Source organism: Pleurodeles waltl, chromosome 3_2, assembly GCF_031143425.1.
Source record: "Pleurodeles waltl isolate 20211129_DDA chromosome 3_2, aPleWal1.hap1.20221129, whole genome shotgun sequence".
Classification (NCBI taxonomy): Eukaryota; Metazoa; Chordata; class Amphibia; order Caudata; family Salamandridae; genus Pleurodeles; species Pleurodeles waltl.
Genome location: NC_090441.1, coordinates 17,246,022 through 17,262,643, shown reverse-complemented (window position 1 = coordinate 17,262,643; position 16,622 = coordinate 17,246,022). Strand labels below are relative to the sequence as shown.

The 16,622-nt window shown below is 40.7% G+C and overlaps 1 protein-coding gene across 8 annotated transcripts in view; it reads right to left on the bottom strand.

Annotated features, from left to right (window-relative positions):
* Positions 1-16,310, bottom strand: part of CUEDC1 (CUE domain containing 1) — a 383,678-nt gene extending 367,368 nt beyond the window's left edge. For 3 of the 8 annotated variants that reach the window (XM_069226611.1, XM_069226610.1, XM_069226615.1), the window contains exon 1: positions 16,040-16,310. The gene's annotated coding sequence lies outside the window, so the exon portion shown is untranslated. Of the gene's footprint in view, positions 1-13,624; positions 13,726-16,039 lie in introns of all 8 variants that reach the window. The other 5 variants (XM_069226613.1, XM_069226616.1, XM_069226614.1 and 2 more) reach the window with 3 other exon arrangements.
* Between the last annotated feature and the right edge of the window lie 312 nt (positions 16,311-16,622).

The following is a 16,622-nucleotide window of genomic DNA, read 5'->3' as shown; positions in this document are numbered from 1 at the left end:
ATGCCATTTTCTTGGGAAAATAAACAAAAGCCTTCTTCTGTGGCCGTTTTTCCCCATTTTTTTTTTTTAAAAACGAATTTTTTTGCTGTATTTTGATAAATTTCTTAGTCTCCTTCAGGGGAACCCACAAAGTCTGGGTACCTCTAGAATCCCTAGGATCTTGCGAAAGAAAAAAAAGACGCAAATTTGGCGTGAGTAGCTTATGTGGACAAAAAGTTATGAGGGCAAAAAACAGCCCCAAATAGTAAAAAAAAAAGGCCTGGCACCTGGGGGGGGTGGGGGGTTGGAGGCCTGGCAGCGAAGAGCTTAAAAGACCCAGATGCTTCAGCTGGTCTAACTTCTGTACATCATAAACCTACAGCGGTTTAAAGTGACTAAATAGGTACTAATCACTGCTCGCCTAAAAGAGTACTTCCTAGGTTTTTTCTAAAAGTAAGCCTTTCTCCCTTCCTTGCCTTTCTAATTCCAGCAGCTTGCATTTAGCGGCTGAACATCCTGAAAAGAGTAATGATCATAAACAAATCCTGTCTAGCATAATACGTGCGGTTAAACATCCTACCTGGAGTAGGGTCATGAACTCATAAACGTATGTGAATAAAAGTCTACGACTGCTAATCTCGATGGAAAGTGTCGAGCTCAGGAACTCGATAATGTGCCCACAAACACATGACATCTGAATGGGATATCACGTCATTTACATGGGTCTGCTCAAACATGAGTGATACCTAATCACTTACTGGGCATGCCATATTTAAACAGATCTGTGCCAGACAAAACTAGCACAACTTAAGCTGGGATTCAGCTCTCACAGTAGATGTTTCAGTGAGGAACATGCCATCTGAAATCTGCAACCTGGAATGGCAATTACCCAAATCGCAGCCCAAAGGAAAAAGAACGCTGCAGAAGACACAGTAATTGTCATCATAAAGTCATCATGACAGCCAAAACATCTTACGAGGCTAAAGGCATCTGTAAGGCTGCCAATCAAACACAGGAAATCTTCAACAATCTAATCAAGATGCTCCAAAGTATATCCGTACTGCAACCACATACTAAAGCCTTTGAATAAATAAATAAATTAAAAAAAATTAAATAAATAAGAAAACTGAAATGTAGGACCTATTGCTAATGCTATGGAACCAGCTCTCACACTGTTCATCTTTTTCAAATCCCTAGAACACATCAACAAGCTACGCTTAGCAAAAAGTCTTAATTCACTCCTGAAACCTACCTATGTCTCATGCTTCAAACACTACTATTTCTTGAGTCGTTTTTGGTCACCTGAAATGTACAATTATCACCATTCTTCTGAAGGGTCCATTTGTAGACCTGCTGGTTCTGGCTAACTATCAGCCCTTTCCCAAACTTCCCTTCCCCAGCAAAATCCTGTAAAACAATGTGATAATGCAACTTCCAAGCGCATGTGGAACAAAACCATCATCTCTGTTACCAGTAGCCAGGATTCCAGCCACAGCTGATCACAAAATTCTCCAGGAAAGACTAGTCCAGTGGGTCAGCAAACCTGCATCTGCTCTGGAAGCAATCCTTTCTCACTAACTAACAGCAATCGGAATATCAGGATCAGCTCACCAATAGGTTCATTTCCCTCGACTATTATTCTGTATCAACAGTTGGACTTCCAAATGTACACAGAAGGGATACTCAAACTTGGTTCTGGGTGAACAAGAGAGCAAGTAACTCAACTAATATTACCACTTGCTTGAGGGATGAAGCAAAACACCTCTGCCAGAACTAAGCCAAAACCAAAAATTATAGTAATAGGAAAAAAGGAGTACAACTATCCTTTGACTAGCCCTATACTCCAGATTTCTTTGATTATCTGCCACAAAAGAGAAACTTGGCAAAATGTTTGACTCAGAACTTTCATTCACCTCTCAAATCAAAGCAGTGGTCAAGGGTATCAAAAGAATAGTCTATACTCCAATTCGAAAATACAATGGAGAGGACAAAAGCCCTAGACTATCACAAAAGCAACTACACACTTCACACAAAGCCCATTACCAGACTTCAAAGGCAACAAAACAAGGCAGCTAGAAAGTGACGAAACCTCTATAGAAGCAACCATATCAAACTTGCCCTCAAAGCTCTTAGCCAAATTCTAGGCTCAGGGTCAAGATCCTGTGCACTATTCGTACTGCCTACTAGGGTAAGGGCTAGTTTCTGTGCAAAAACTGGAACAAACTGAGTCCATCTAGAAACCTATGTATAATATCTGCAAATCTGATTGACGGTAATTTGGAGCCAGAAATATAATGGAAAATTCCTGTGACTGCAAGGCCCAAAACGATGTAACACCCTACCTGAACTCGAGATCTGAATGCAATCACATGCGGTTCAAGAAACCTACAAAACAAACTTTATAGTGCTTTCAAACGAAGTCCATCAAACACTGAGGTCGCAGTGAATATTGCACCTGTGTCCAGTCCTCAACCAAATGGACTCTAGCTGCTCATTAGCCAGCACAAGTAAACAACCAAAAACCGATAGGCATCACTTTATCAAATAAATAAGACACAGAACTAAACTTCATTCCCCATATAAAAATTGTGTATAGTCCTACCAAACAAAACCGCTGCTTTGATGTTGCAAAGAAATTCATCCCTCTGGATGGCAGAGCAACACCAAACAGTTTTAACATGATCTTAGGTAAATTATTTTATCTTTAGTTAGCAGGTGAATGGGCTCCCAGGTGATAGAGAAGTACCACTAAGCCTCCTCAAGATAGTCAATGGCATTAACATGCAGACAGGGAGCGGTCTTCATTCCTTAGGAAAACTATAACACTAGCACAGCACAGTGGAACATAGCCAGGACTTTCCCGACTTTCCCACTTATCCTAAAAAGCAACCATCTTAGTAAACACCCAAGAAAAATACCTTCATAACATAACCCTGAAACAACCTGATAAAAACAAGAAACAAAAAGAAAAAAAAACACAGAGAGACAATGTCTATCAAATTGCAACAAAATAAACCACAAGTTACGCATTTTAAAATATGTGGACAAATATATGAGGATGCACGATTCCTACCATCTTTGTTTATACAAGTCCACAATTTATGCACATTAAGATGAAACTAAGAGTTTGAACAAGAGTTCTTTCTCAACAAGCCAATACCCATTCCAAAAGACCAATGAGCCTCCTCCTAGAGATAATCCGCGACTTTAATTATTTTTAGCAAACCATGCTAGGCCATGTGATATTCCTGCCTTAGGAAAATGAAAACATAACTTCTAATTAAGACACGAAAAAAACGAACAAGAGTAGAGATACTTAACAGTGCATTGTTTTGTATGGCATCACCTCCAATTACGTGCAGTCTTAACAGTAAAAATGAGTGCCTTTAATGTCAACGCATGTTAAAGAGACTCATGCATCAATTCGTGCAGCAATGAACACTGGTATCAGTATAGCCAGGACAAGTGTCCTAAACCCTCCGGCCCCGCACAGTAGCTGTTTAATGAAGTAAACTAAACCAAAAGCTCACGCAAGGTATCCTGTCTACCAAAAAAGACACACAGAAAAACACCAGTTTTGGATGAACTGGGTGAAATGACTGAAACATGCTAGATGAATCAAAGGTCTAACGGGGGGTGTACTAATGGTCCCAAACTAGACTCTGAATCAAATGCTAGTCATTTAATTTAATTTAGTCGTATCACTTTAGCTGTCATAACAGCAGAACAGAGCCATGTTTCTCTTCCGTCCTGAAAGCTGAACTTCAGAGAAAATTGATGAGTGAGTGGGCACAGAACATCCCTGGCACTAAAGTACAATCAATCGCTGCTTTCACATTATAAAACTTCCCATGAAAAGTATAAAACGGCTATTAGTCTAGCTCGCACATAGTACTACATTGCAAAAATGTTATTCCCAAAATAAACAAAACGAAATTGTTTATGAACTCTCCTCCACTGCACATTACCCATTCAACCGAATCACACAATCATTGGGAGATGAATTGGCTGCTCTTTTTTAATTTCTAAAATATCCATTATAAAAGAATGCACCTTCCGCTGAGCATGCCATCTCAACCTCATACTATTACAATATACCTTATCCCTTCTACGTCCCCCTTTGGCTAAATTTTTCCTTTCGTAGATCTTAAATACCCTTCTGACCACTGCAAACCAAGATTCCCCATTGGCTCAACACCATTCAATACCTTCCTGGAATGAAAAATCTTCTCATCCCCCATCTTCCCACCATACTGAACCCATAAAAAACAAGCATTTGAAATGCAACGGGTCTCGCGTTTGCTCATGTTAGAGCTGATCGCGTTGTAAACTCCTGACCCGACTTTTCACCTATCGGCAAAAGTGCAATGATGTACGTAACCCGAAAAAGTGCAATTAACTGTGTAAAGCGCTCGACTTCTGCCAAGCGAATTTGCGCTAGGAAAATAGAGAAAAAAAGTAGTCCACGAGCCGGACAGAAAACAGCGAGCCTCGCATGTTTTCTGTACTTGGTCGATGCGCTTGAGGAGGGCTAGCCACCGGAAAAGGCATGACGTATGCATGCCTTCGACTAATGAAAGCAAGCAGATTTTAATAGGCAAGCCCACGAACCAATGAAAAACACTGACGTGATGTCGACAGGGCTCCGAGCCCTTTTCTAATACCTAAAGCGTCTCGCTGCGATACGCATGCGCGAGCGCATGCAACTCAGGCTCTACCCTAAAAACAAACAAAAAAAGGCCCCATTCCCAAAGCTAAAAATCAAGGGACTATGATTCTCACTGTCAAAATGCAAAGAATGAACCCTTCGAGTCCATCTAATTACTTTCTTAACATTTTTTCCACCCACAGCAACAGCCCTGAAATCGTACACATCTGAGCAACTTTGATCATTCTAGCAACATTTTTGATGATACTCAGACAGGCTTTCGCTACTGGAAAGCACTGAGCTAGTCATCACAGCTGCTCTTGAAGACCCATGTCTTGCTACTAATGTCAGCATTGTCATGGCTTTGATTTGATTGGATTTGTCAGGGGCGTTTCACACAGTTGACAATATTATACTGCTCTTGAAACTTATGGCATCTGATATAGGAGGTTCGCTGCTTAACCAGTGCCTCTGCAGACTTTCACTTCTCTACTTTGATCTCTTGAGATATTCGTAGGGCTCAGCATTACAACCCTTCCTTTTCAATTTATACGCTCAACCTCTTATTTCCCTTATTAGATCTAGCGGCATACAAATTTATTGTTATGCAAAGGAAATCCAACTCATTGGTCAACTTTCTATAAGATCGCCTGGCAATCCTACACTCAGACTTTCCTACAGGACAGCAGGATTAATGATCGGATACAAATGAGGAGAAAACAGAGATCCAGATTTTTAGTGGCATTGCTGCTCCACTGAACCCCCTTCTTTGTTCATCTGACTTTAGTCCTTCCCCTTTGCCTGTCTCAAAGGTCAAATGTCTTGCAATCAAAATTGACTAAAATCTCTAACTTGACTCTAAAGTGAGAGTGGTTACCTCCTCATGTACTTTCACCATACACAAACATAAGAAGATCTCCTTTTTCTCTCCCACAAAACTGGTTATGCCTCAGTGCCCCCACCCCCTCATCGGATTGAGAATGATTACTGTAACAGTGCCTACTGCGGCATGAAATTATCTTTATCAGACTATCTGAAATAAAGATGCCCAACTCATCTACTCTGCTCCTCGTTTCAGTCATACACCACCTCTGTTGCAACAGTTCCACTGTTTACCGAGGTATGATGGACCTTAAAACAGACCCCTTTTCTATTGTCATTCATACCACAGCTAATATCACACCTATGTTTATCTCTGAGCACCTTTTGTGCTACTCTCCTAGCAGATCACATCACTCTAAGCCCCTCACTTAAACAAAACTCAATATGGGAAATACTTCTCTGTTTCAGCTATCACTCTTTAGAATTCTTATCTCTTTAATGAGTGATAGCCCCCCTCCTACCTTACTTACACCAGAAACTAAACACACACTTGTTAGAAATGGAGTCTCCACTTGGCAGGTGTATGCACCCACTCCAAGTAGGTACCACCACTCTAGTCAGGATAAGTTAGATACACACTAAAAGATAACCTGTGCTAACCCTCTGGTAGCTTGGCACAGATCAGTCAGGATTATCTAAAGTGGCAGTGTAAGTATTTGTTCAACACACAGTAAACCAATGAAAACACCACAAAAAGACTCCACATAGGTTTAGTAAAAGAGCTTATTATAGTCTGAACCAATTAGAGCAGTAAGAAACTTTAATAAAGGGCATGTGACCTTAAGCACACCGGTGGGCAGGGTGCTGTTCCTCAGGTCAGAATCTCCTTGTATAAAAGGACAGGCTTAACCCACACTTTGCAGGTACTGTTCAACCTCTCAAGGCCCAAATCTAAAGCCACTACAAATTCTGCTTTTCGTGCACTTAAATAAATCAATTTTTCATGCCAAAAATGAGTGCTACATACACTGTCCAAACAAAGGTTTAAACCACAGAGCAGATTAAGCAATCTCTTAAACACACCCTGCATAGTCTCCAAGATTTAGTTTGCCTTACAATTGATTTGACAAACCCAATATGACTCATCCAAAAACCAATGTCACTGGCCTAGTCACAATGAAGCTACATCAGACCATACACAAGTCTACACACATCGCTGGTCACATCCTAGATGTCCTTCTTGCTAATCCAGAACTAGTTACCTTTCAAAGGATTACTCCAGTCACATGGTTAGACCACCACTGCTAGCTTTCAAACGTAAAACACCAAAAAACAACACACCTAAGGTCACCTTACATTTATCCACCTATCGACTGAAAAAATTATGACCCACCCTGCATCTGGCTTGACGCTCTGAGACAACCTCCTAAAGTATCCAAGGCAGTAAGAAACCGTGGAATTATCATGGACTCAAGTTATCAACGAATGCCCATGTGAACAAATTAGCAAGATCAAGCTTCAGTACTATAAAAACTATGCAACATATCATCCTCCAACCTGGGATATCGACACAAGGTCCAGACTACTATCCCTCTTGTACTGTCTAAACTTTATTTTGCCAATGGCCTCTACCACAAATCATTTTTATCAACTATGAAAAGACTACAACAGATTCAAAACTCTGCTGCAAGACTACTCCTAAATGCCACAAGCCCACATATCCCCCGCCTTGAGGGCCCTACATTGATTACCGGTTGTCAGAAGATCCCCCTTCAAGCTGCTTTGTATCATTTACGAAGCAAGACATGGAACAGGACCACTTTTCATCAGGAAAAAAACCAAAGGAACCTCCAACCTAGATTGGCATTGCGCCTCAAAATCCCACCATGCAAGAAAAAAAAATTAGGTAGTACATATTTCTCTGTCCAGGCAGCCAAACTATGGAACTAATTACCCCAAAACATAAGATCCACAGATAACTATCTTATCTTCCGAAGACTACTCAAGAGTCTGGTATTTCCTACATTACCACCATACTCAAACACTAATGTACTGCATACCCCTGTGTATATAAACATGTACAATTTACACATGTACAAATATGTATAATAATTATAGATTTTTTAAATATACAGATACTCTTTAGGACTGCTTACAAATGTATGCCTTACTTATGAAAAAAAAAATATATATATATATACATACACACACACACACACTATGCTTACTGTAATATTGAGGAAAATATAAAATTATAAAAATAAAAAATATATTAGTTATAAAAACTCACAAATTAATAAGCTTAAAGTACAGCAACAATTGAAAGTCTGAGTTTATAAAATACTACTTTAAGTCTCATTACATGGTCTTCCTTATACATATATATCCTCTCTATGTACCTGTATAATTATTACTTTACGCCTACTGTAGAAAAAAAAAATACAAAACAAGAATTGACATAGCCAATAGGTTTCGCCTTTGGGAATTTATAAGTGTTTAACTACGCAGCATATTATCCTGGGTGCTGTGGCGCCGGGGACTGAAGAGCTATACTGTTACTATACAATGGGTCATGCAGTAACACATGCTTGCCTCAGGAAATATTTATGGACACATTCCACTGCTTTTTATTGCTCAGACATAAAGACAAGTGCCTAGATGCAAGTCAACAGCACTATAAAATGGTGATGGTTTCTAGTACTGAACCCCATGTAAAAAGTAGCTGTGACAGGAGAACACTGGATTGCGTGTATTGCTTTCCCGGCTCCAAAACATTTAAACTCTGGTATCGCTCCGAGGTGGCAAAAAGCAAAGGGCAGTCCTCTATAAGCAATGTCATGAATATTGTACATGACACAGCCATTACCACTCATTCATGTAATTAAACTGAAATCAAATTACAAATGAAAGAGAAATACATCCATGAAATTGTAGTCAGAGACCAGGTTAAAAGGCACACCACGGTTGAGCTCAGTTTCCTATCCACAGGGTGCAGCTGGGTGCACTTTCTCCTTTTTTTGAGGTGTTTTCCTCCCTTGGTCCCCAGCTCTAGGGAGGCTACCTCACAGAATAGTTAGGGTGTCATAAACTGCTAACAAGATTGCTGAGTGAGTTGTAGTGACATAAATTGTGTTCTGCAGATCACGAGTTTGAATTTTGCGCATGCCTTTTTCAGCCTTCTATCCTTCCCAGGTCCACAAAGCAAGTGCTGTAAAAATGTACTGACAAAAAAAAAAAAAAACGTTGAAATGGCAGAAGTAAGTTTTAAAGGATTAAAAAAGGAAAGTTAGTTTGCTTTTTATATGTACACCAAGCTCTTTTAGTGATTTGATTCTTAAACTCTAACCAAACAGGCCGATTGTTGAGTAATATGTGACAAATTTATGTTTTTGGCCGGCAATGCAATAAGTAAAGTAACAATGTCTTGACTATTGTTACATTATTCTAAAACTTTGCTTGATGTTATTGGAGAGGAAATGCTGTGTAATGGACCGGATGCAGACTTTGTAACCAAGAAATACTGGTTTGTGTCCTGGTTCCTCTATTTAACTAAATTGTGTGATCCTCAGCCAATCACTTTTTCTTCCAGTGTGGCAAATATTGAGTGACTGGAAGTGATTCAGTTTGCAGAGTGTGCTCTATACGAAATAGGCGTGAAAGGTGGTTTGCTCCTCGTTGAATTATGCACATGTACCATCTACCCTCCCTCCTCCCCATACACCTTTTCAGCGTGTAGACTATCATGGTGAGTGTATCCCCGCCAACGTACAAATATGTTGCTTGGAAGTGCCCATACATTTATCACAATCACTAACTTACATTCGCTGCTTCTTTAAACAATAGCTGAATATTTTAGTTTGGTGGCTTAAACATGTGTTGCCTCGTTTTCCCTGCAAACTGTAAGTCATCGGATCGAATCCCAGTGGTACAGACAAAGGCTATTTATCCTTCCAAACTCGACAAAATCAACAACGCATCTTTCCATGGTTAGTAAAATAAGTACCACATTCCCATCTTTACGAAGCTGGTAAAATGAGTACCCCGTCTGCGCTTAAAAAGTACGGATATGGGACGTCTTTGTTACTGTTGTTAATGACCAAGTCTGTTTTACAATGTACGGCTCACTTTAACAGTCAGGCCAGTGTCAAACTATGCAGGAAGGAGACCTTGCAGCAGATGGCTCAACCTAAATAAACAACTGCCACAAAGCCCATTGGAATCGGAATTCCACTGCTAGGTCATTTGTGCACTGATGCTGGCAAATGTTTTTGTTTCCGGGTGCCTGGCCTTTGTCCTGGAAACAGCAGCAGGCACGCCTGGTGGTGGCCGAAGCTGCCCAGCTACCGCGCGGTTGCTTCTGCATCCACTTGTTGCACACCGGATTGTGTTATGAATTGGAATACAATATCTCGTGGAACAAAAAGTGAACTTGTTGGGTAGTTCTTTTTTTTTGTTGTTGTAGGGAGCACTTTACGTAAGCACCAGTTTCATTCATTATTTTTTGTAGGTATAGGGAGGTTAACCGATTTGCCCAGAATTACAGGACTTTGAGCCGACTCCGAAACTCAAACCAGGTTCCTCAGTGCACAATAGGCAGCTGTGGCTGTTAGCCTACAACATCCTCTTGCGTGTGGTTAAAATTAAAAATTGTCACGTAAAAAAAAAAAAAAAAAAACACATTACACAAACCAACTACAAATCCAGACCTCAATCTACAGCAGTTTCTAACATGGTGCAAAACTAAGCTCGGAAATTAATCTTAAATGTAGGACCGTCCTCAAAAACATACATCACGCCGTATGTAATCCGCACTCTTACAGCTTCAAGACACACCGTACAGAATACGTCCAGGAAGAGGGGCCCAGAGTACATGCCGGTTGTATCCTCCTTATATACTCTCTGCACCACCACCTCAGCCCGACAAAGAATCTCCAATTGGCCAGCACATGAAGCACCAGCCAGGGGGAATTCAAACAAAGGCAACAGGTTCAGATGCCAGGCGTGCAGTGATCCAGTGTGACAATCTGCATCTCAACAGTAAGGTAGCAGGGACAGTAGCTCAGCAAGGATGTCACTGACCCTGGTGCAAACAAGGAAAATGCCCCCTTTGACTGCTGTTGGGGGTAACAAAACACAGCAATTATCAGGATTCAATGGGCCTCTCTGTGCCCCGGTGCCACTGCGCTTTCTGTACAAATGGCTGCTACACTAATGAGAAGGGGGCTGAGCTGCAAAAGCTTTTATGATTACAGGTAGTACAACCGGCGTTCTCTTTTACGTACTCTTACATAGGACAACGTGTGTCTGAATTGTTTATAGATAAAATATGAAAGCTTGGATCACTACATCTCCTCTGTGGTGGCGATGAGTGTTGTCTCCATAGTGTTGTTGCCTTGGAAGCTTAACTGGGAGTCGTCGAGACAGTGGGAAAGTTCCAGGTGATCGGGGAGTGGCTTGTTGATTGCCTTCTCCATCACCTTAGCTGGGTATGGTAGTAGTGAGATGAGATAAAAGCCGCTCATTTCGTTGGGGTCTGCTGATGGTTACCTGAGGAGGGCAGTGACTGTAGCATGCTTCCATTCCTCTTGGGACTTTGTGGACTCGATGGAGGAGTTGATGATGTGAGAGAGGAATGTACTCTTCGTAAGTTCTCCTAGGTTGTAAATGTGATGTAGACATGGGTCTGGTTGGGCCCTGTAGTGGATGGTTTTCATGACAGAAGTGGTGTCTTTTTAGGCGCGTGTTCTCCAGTTGGTTAGGTGTCCGACTGAGTAGCCAGTGTGCAGCTTGCTGATGTTGTCCTCAGGGTTTGGATGCTTTTTGAAGTCATTAATGTTTTAAATTTTGCTGAAGTAGTTTCAGAGGTTGTCGCAGAGTTCCTGAGAAGGAGTGATTGAGTTGGGTGAGGCTTCTGGGGTGGTTAATTCCTTGATGATGACAAAAATCTCTTCTCTGTTGCTGGAGCTGGCTTTGATCCGATTAGGAAGGTGGAGGTAGTCCCTGAGGGCAGCATTTAGGACAATTAGATCTCAGCATTGGTCTGGCTCTCAATTTCTATTCCAGCTGTTTACAGTATCTTTTGGAGTCCAGAAGTTCTTCCTTGTAGCTGGAGGCCTGTTTGTTGGTTCTGCTGAGTTTGTAGGTTTTGATGGGTGCCAGAGCGCAGGCGCAGTTATAGCCTTTACCCAACTGAGACAATTGGAAGTGATTCAGCTAGTCCCACATTTTTCTCAGAAAATCACTTTCATTCTTGCAGTTGTCCTGTTTTACTGGCTTACAGTAATGGTCTCAACTACACAGGTATCCCCAATGCTTTCCTCGCCAAGCTGCAATCAGTAACAAGCATTTGTAATGCAATGGGTCTCGTGTTTTCTGAAGGTAGAGCTATTAGCGTTATAAATTCCTAACTGGACTTTTCTTGCCACATAAATTGAAAATGAAAAGTAAAACAGTTGACATAAGCAAGCCAATTCAAAGTGCTACGGCCGCCGTGAGCATGAAGGAGACGCGAAAGGAAAAAGAAGTTTACTTGCAGTCAAACATATCAGCAAACGTGCAATTATCCATGTAAAGGGTTGATGGCCAAGGCAGTAACAAAACTGCTCCAAGGAGGGACAAATGTAAAGCATTTAGTAATGATTAAGGATTTTTGAAAGGCAAGCCCATGAACGAATTATAGTGATGGGCGTGCAGTGTGTGTGGTTAAAAGCCCACAAATAGATTACAACGCATCAGAGAGCTTGCGCTCGACCTAAATCCAAGCTGCTCAAAGTGTGCTGCATCGGAAGAGACATGATCACATTACTGAAAGCCTCAAATCTCTTCAACGAAATCCTTCAAAACTCTCTGCATTTTTCAGGAGACGCTACATGGCTGGACTCAGAAAAACACATGTAAAGTACTTGCTCCATAACATTCAACTTGAAACAGAGATCTGCTGTCTCTCCATCAATACACATATAAAAGATTTGAAAACGCACTCTTCAAAAACAGGGGTCCTCCCCTTGGAACTCTTTACCCAGCCACCTGAGACTTGAGAATAACTACTTAAAATTCAGGAAATACTTCAAAATGCACCTCTTTACCATGACATGCACTACAGTAGACATGCTGTCCTAGGAGGGGTGTCTAACTTACATACATAACTCCCAACAGTCAGACACCGGAGACTAGTTCACACTTTCCTACAAGGCTCCAGACTTCTTCACATCCAAGTCTTTGTCATCTGTTAATTATCTAGTGGGACCATTATATAACATTTAGTCGATTCAAACCTACTGCTATACCTCGTCTCTTTCCACTCTGCTACTGGTGCCCTCCTTTATGCTTAGATACTACTAAACGAGGATGTCTAAAGCACTTAATAAAAGCTTTTAATAAAATAGAACAAAAATAATGATTCTGCATACTTTTGTGATTAAAAATAGTCAAAGATGGATTGCAATTTCAACATTCTACAGGATCTGGAATGATATACCTAAATCAATAGCATGACACGAGTGAGAAATGGTCTTCTGGATGCAGTTTAAAACCCCTATATGTATAATTTAAAATATTCCTAACAGGTAATACCTGTCAAGTCAGACCAAAAAAAAAGAAAATACAGAACTGCACTCATACTGTTTATCGTCAACATTACAGAACTTTAAAAGTCCAGATGCAGTGGTTTTGTTCTCCTTCCCCAAATAATGTAATCAGCACCCTATAAGCAGGGCATATGCACCCTTAAACACTTTTCTTTTGTCCACGCATTTCAGTGTTTGTACACCTTACAGCACACACATGCTTACTAAAGTCAGTTACAGCTGGTAGCAGGAGCCTTCATTGGGTGTCTGACTGACTCAGGCTGGAAGTCTTGGCTGGAAAGAATCACTATTCAGGTACCTATTGCTCACCCTAAGTCCCACTCGGGTTATCTGCTATTAACGTTAATGCGCAGCTCAGTCAGCTCTTCAGTGTTGCTAGTCTATTATAACTGCTGTCACTCATATCCTCTTCACCTTGTCATAATTATGCTCCTTTTTGATGTTTTACAAGCTTTCTTTCTGCACGGAAGCACAGTCAGTAATAGATAATCTTGGAATATACTACCAAACTACGAAAAAGTGAATGAAATGTGCATATTGACCTTTTGAAGATAACGATATTTTCTGCAGAAAAATCTGTGCCACATACCTGGATTCACCTCTCTCATCCTATTTATGTCTGACTGCTTACTTGGAGCTGGAAAATAACAACCTTGTGTTTCACCTGCCAAGGATGAGCGGTCATGGGGTCTAAAGTGATCCACGAATGGAACGGAGAGAAATGCAGTCGTACTTTAGAAACCAAGAAACGATTATTCATAACAAGCACTGAAGAAGTAATTACGACTTTGGATGCAGAATCTCAGAATCGGGTAAAACAGCACTTTCAATTTCATTACATGTTACTATCTGACAAGTAGTAAATATTTAGTTCTTCTGTGTGCCTTTAGGTACTTTGAAAGGCAGCTGTATATGAAATCAGAAACTATACACATATGGGCATCAGGAATATCTATACTTGTGCCCTTCAGATGTTGGTTATCTTGCATACTATTTAAAAATTCTGCCTTTTTCTGTCAGATTGGGGACTATATATATATATATATAAAAAAAATAAAAACTCATAACAACATTGTTTCAGGCTTAGATTGCCCAAGAAAGGAGCAGGGAACCCTGGTCAGTTCCCAAATTTTAGGCTGAGAGCATGGTTTTGACTTATACTGGTTGCTACTTTCTGTCTGGACAAAGCTATACCTCTCTGATGAGCGCTTATCTGAGCGAAACAATTCAGGGGGTGTTTTTATATATTCTAGGTTGGCAGGGATTATATTTTACCAATTCAAAGCTGTAATACTGTGCCTAAGTGGCAAAAGTTTTTACCATTTTTCAGCTCAACACGGATTGCACTTGCTAATCCTTTAGCTAAAATGTTTGTTGTACAAATGCAGAAGGCTTTGTCACTTTCTAGCTTGAAATAGATGGCATTGTGCTAATCCTAAACTTAAAAATTCTGCTATAAAAACAGTAATTTTATATATTTAGTTCTCTTCGTTATTTGGAATGGACTACTGCCAGCGCAAGCTTGGAGTATATGTGTTATCACTCGGAAGAATGACTATCTTGCCAACTTTACCATGTTTTAAAATCTTCGATCTGTTTTAGTCTAGTAAAAATTGCAAATACAACTTTAACTTAAGTTTGTTTTTAATGGGAATTTTTAGGTGAAATTAGTATAGTGAACGCAACGGTGTCAAACTTTTTTTCAACGATGCTGTTACTGGTTTTTAATGTCAGTGTCAACTGTTGTATTGTTGTTATGATTGTAATGGCACGAATGCTGAAACAAATAAACTACTCAAATATATATATATATGCTCATAGACATACAGAAATCTAAAGTAACAAACAGTTTGTAAAGTGCAGTTACATCCAGATGGATGAGAAAACTGAAGACAATAATAATGTGCAGCTAACAAGATCCCCGACCATCAGCAAACCAACGTTCATCTGTAAAAGCAGAGTTAAACAACGAAAAGATGCATTTGCCTAACGTTTGTGGTTTAATACCCACAATATCAACTTCGTAGCACTGCAGCAAATGCCTCAAACGACTACACAAACGGGCCTACGTTGCCCTTGTAATTCTCTAAAACACGGGTAGTATGGTGCAATTGCAGATCCCGAAAAACAAGTAAAACAAGAACGAATTTTAATTATGTATTTTGTAAACAGCCGCATGACTATTAAAGCATTCGCCACTAACATCAAGGACTGCACTGTCAGAACTCTTTGTCCATTTAAAGCCAAATTAACAAACTAAGGTGTTCTTACGAAAGACTTTAAAGTGCGGAAAGGATTACAGCAAATAAGAACACGTAATGCGCTCACTGCAGCATACAGTCACACTTCTTTGGCTATACGGATGGGGAAAAAGACGTGACGCGTACACTGTGTGTAACAAGCAAAGCGGATTGTTCTGCTAAATGTCTCAGCCACAAAACGTTAAAATAAAAAACACATCAACGGAGCATAGAATTAGAAGTTTCACAGTATGCTCTCTATTGCATCTAGCGTTTGAAGAACAAAGACAGACTGCATCTAGTCCTTTAAATGAAGCTTTCTGTATTGCCTGCAACACAAAACATAGGGCCTTTTTGGGAAAATACAGTTTGAAACGGCCAAATGCCACTAACGTAAGAATTTTTTATTTTTTTTTATTTTCTGAAACACTGAGGAAAGAAGGAGTCAGTGACGAGAAAGGTCGCTGACAAGAGAGACTGAATGGCATGGACAAGTGAGAGAAAGAGGTGTGCAAAAAGAGAGAGCGAGAGCAACATGCACGGAGAGACAAAAAGAGAAACCAACAGCCACAGAAGACAAAAAGAGGAAGACAGCGAAAGAGAAAAAGTGGCGGAGAGGGTAGGTAGAGTGACAGGAGAGAGTGGGCAGCGGCAGGAAAAAAATGGGCATGACGGCGCAAGAGTGCTAGAACCTGTAAAAGCGAAGAATTAGCAACGCGTGACATTATGGTGATACAAGTAACATGATTTAGAAACTTTCTTACTTGTTCAAACAGCGAGAAAGCTGCTAGAATTCCTCCCAGTGCTAAGGCTTAAACAGGCGCAGGGAACGAGCGCATTCCTATTCAGTAGCATTGTATAAAATAAGGTAAGGTGACTCTGCTCACCCTGTAAATCCTTAACAACATAGATTAGAAGAGAAAATGTCGCCTCCGTCGACACACGAAGGAATACTATTGAGGGCGAGCTACAGTAACCACCTGTCCGCTACTTACACGGCCCCCTCTGTGAAATCAGCTAATGTCTGTAGTCCGTTATTGATTTTTTTTCCTAATGTGTGACATAGTGCCATAATTTTAGCACTTCCGGGTCGCCTGGCAGCCAATCTCAGAGCCAAACATGTTCCGGGAGAGGGAGAGCTGCGTAATATGTATTGCTACCTAGGATTGGAGCGTCGGTGCTGCCTCAACCAATCCTGGTGCGCTGCACGGAACTCCTAACTGGTCATTGGCTATGAACATCGCACGTGCCTCTGCTGTGTATAAACACTGAATAATCCTTTACCAGTTGGCAGGCGCTAGGCATTTTAGGGATGTGCTGTACTCGGTGGTGAATGGTCACTGACCA